General features: G+C 39.7%; 1 pseudogene; it reads right to left on the reverse strand.

The window, feature by feature from the left end:
- Nucleotides 1-1100: 1100 nt before the first annotated feature.
- Nucleotides 1101-1218, reverse strand: LOC126471874 (5S ribosomal RNA; annotated as a pseudogene).
- Nucleotides 1219-2627: the final 1409 nt, after the last annotated feature.

Genomic DNA, 2627 nt, shown 5'->3' on the forward strand with positions numbered 1-2627 from the left:
CTGCTTAAAGTTCAACGTATCACAATGGGCGAATCCAATTTGATGCTTCGGTGATGCTTCTTAGGATTTAGCGAGATGGATATCCGGTCCGCCTCCTTAAAAGTTACACGTAATAGAGATGTAGTATAAAATCCATCTGACAGATTTGTTCTTTCAGTTATGACAGAATAACGAGTTCTGAATAAGTACAGACAAATAACACCGTCTAATAAACGTGCGATGTGGCGGAACGGTTACTTACAGGCAGGGTCCGACAAGATGCGTCATTCACCTCCTGCTTTGTGAAGCGCTGCCGTAATTCGTCGCCCTGGACACTCGTAAGCCACGTCTCCAGCACCGTTATTACGCGCTCAGCTAATTTAATTACAGAAACCTGTTTGTTTTAAACATGTAATACATACAAAATCCGTGGCCGGGGCTACGCCATATTAGCAAAACATTTAAATGACCTCAAAACGAACAATAAATTAATAGGCACAGCTCTAACAGTCTACGCAACTACTTATTGTAATCATCCAAAACTAATAACGCAACTGCGACATGACCAGAAGCCGTCGTTTGAATGGGCTATGCTCTTGCACCTCAAACAAATAAGCGTAGTCTTGCCAAATGGCACAGATTTCAGAAAATATTTTTTGAAGCTTTATCAATAATTTTAGCAATGCTATACTTTCATTGTAACCGGTTGCTTGACCTATCTGATCACAGGCTACATCACTAATACCATTCTTCGACTAAATAAAGTTACGCCTTATATTGCAAATTTGTTGTTCTTGTTTCCGACATCCCAAACATTATTACCTTTCTCACAATTCGATTTATTTATATACTCTTCATCCATGTTATCTGCATTGTCATTATTCCATTACTACTTCCCTCTGCCCTCTCCTCCTCTCCGTTCGAACAGGCCATGAAGGCCTAACGTACCGACCGGCTGCCGTGTCATCCTCAGCCCACAGGCGTCACTGGATGCGGATATGGAGGGGCATGTGGTCAGCACACCGCTCTCCCGGCCGTATGTCGGTTTACGAGACCGGAGCCGCTACTGCTCAATCAAGTAGCTGCTCAGTTTGCCTCACAAGGGCTGAGTGCACTCCGCTTGCCAACAGCGCTCGGCAGACCGGATGGTCACCCATCCGATTGCCAACCCAGTCCAACAGCGCTTATCTTCGATGATCTGACGGGAACCGGTGTTACCACTGCGGCAAGGCCATTGGCACTTCCCTCTGTACAGCAATTAAATTCATTTTCCATTACTTCATCATTACTGTTACTGTGATTACCTTTTCCTGCACATTTTTACACGTACTTAACCCCTGCATCTCCTCCAACTCTGCTCTCATATTTTCATTTGGGACACTATATCTGACATTAATTGATAATCCTTATCGTCACTTTTTTCATTTCATCGTCATATTCTTGTACTTTATTTTCGTCACAAATAACTTCTGCTAACGTTTCCTGCACAGTATTTAATTCGTCATTTTCAGTATCTAAGTTCCTAGACAGTGGCGCCTCGTAGGTATACATTCTGGTTGTTCACAAGTTTTTAAATACAGATTAATATCGGAGTGAAATTAATATCATCTGCTGTATAACTGTTATGCTTATCAACATATTTATACAAATTCAGCTGCTGTCAATAATAATAATAATAATAATAATAATAATAATAATAATACGAATAACTGGTCTGAAAAGGGGAAGAACTGTTTTTGTGGAAATTTTTGTTTTGTACATAATTAAGTACAGTTTATGGCAAGAACGAAATAATGTTTAAGCTTTCTCTACTCTCCGTTTCGCATTCTTGTGTCAGTGGGAGTTTGAAAACTTTTTTCATTAAAAGTAATAACAAGATCCATAATTCGTGTACTAGTTAACGACTTAACTTCCTGGCTGACAATCAGTCAGCCTTACGTTGCACCCACACAACAATTTACGCTTGTTATTTACTTCTTTGTTAAATGTTCTCTTGTATTCGCGCTTTTTTGATTTCGTCACTTTCTCAGACAACGGGATCTGGTCTGGGAGGCCCTACTTTCTTTGCGGCTAATTTTTACTGGTAATTTTCTTTTCTGTTGGCAATTAATAGAGTTTCAATAGAGTTCATGTGGACACTGCACAGGAAAGCCTATTCCTACACAGTATAAAACCAACTCCAAACACAAACTACCGTTTGCGAAAATTATTAAATTCGAGCAGTATTATCTACCAACAAGGTTACTTGACTAGAATACAAGTGAGGTGCTGAGAGCCATAAGGATCAATAGCACACCGTCTTCGACCCCCCCACATTTAAGTGAATAACAGAGAAACCATTGACACAGCCTTTTGCGAATGTTCAGATGTACATACAATTGGGCCTACAGTACAAAATAATAAATCTGACCCACCATAAGATCAACAGCTGTCAGAAGCATGAATAAATGCTACAGTCTCACAATCGACGATGATGTGCTTTATGGTTCTCAGCGCCTCAAATGGATTACTGTGTGATAAAATCCAATACTTAATGTAACATATCTCATTCATAATCCCACAAAATTGGTTTTTATATCAGTATAACTATAACATATATTGATGAGCGGTCTAATTTTACTATTTAGTGAGTGGATCGGCATATCTGT

Source organism: Schistocerca serialis, chromosome 3 (genome assembly GCF_023864345.2).
Source record: "Schistocerca serialis cubense isolate TAMUIC-IGC-003099 chromosome 3, iqSchSeri2.2, whole genome shotgun sequence".
In the NCBI taxonomy this organism is placed as follows: domain Eukaryota; kingdom Metazoa; phylum Arthropoda; class Insecta; order Orthoptera; family Acrididae; genus Schistocerca; species Schistocerca serialis.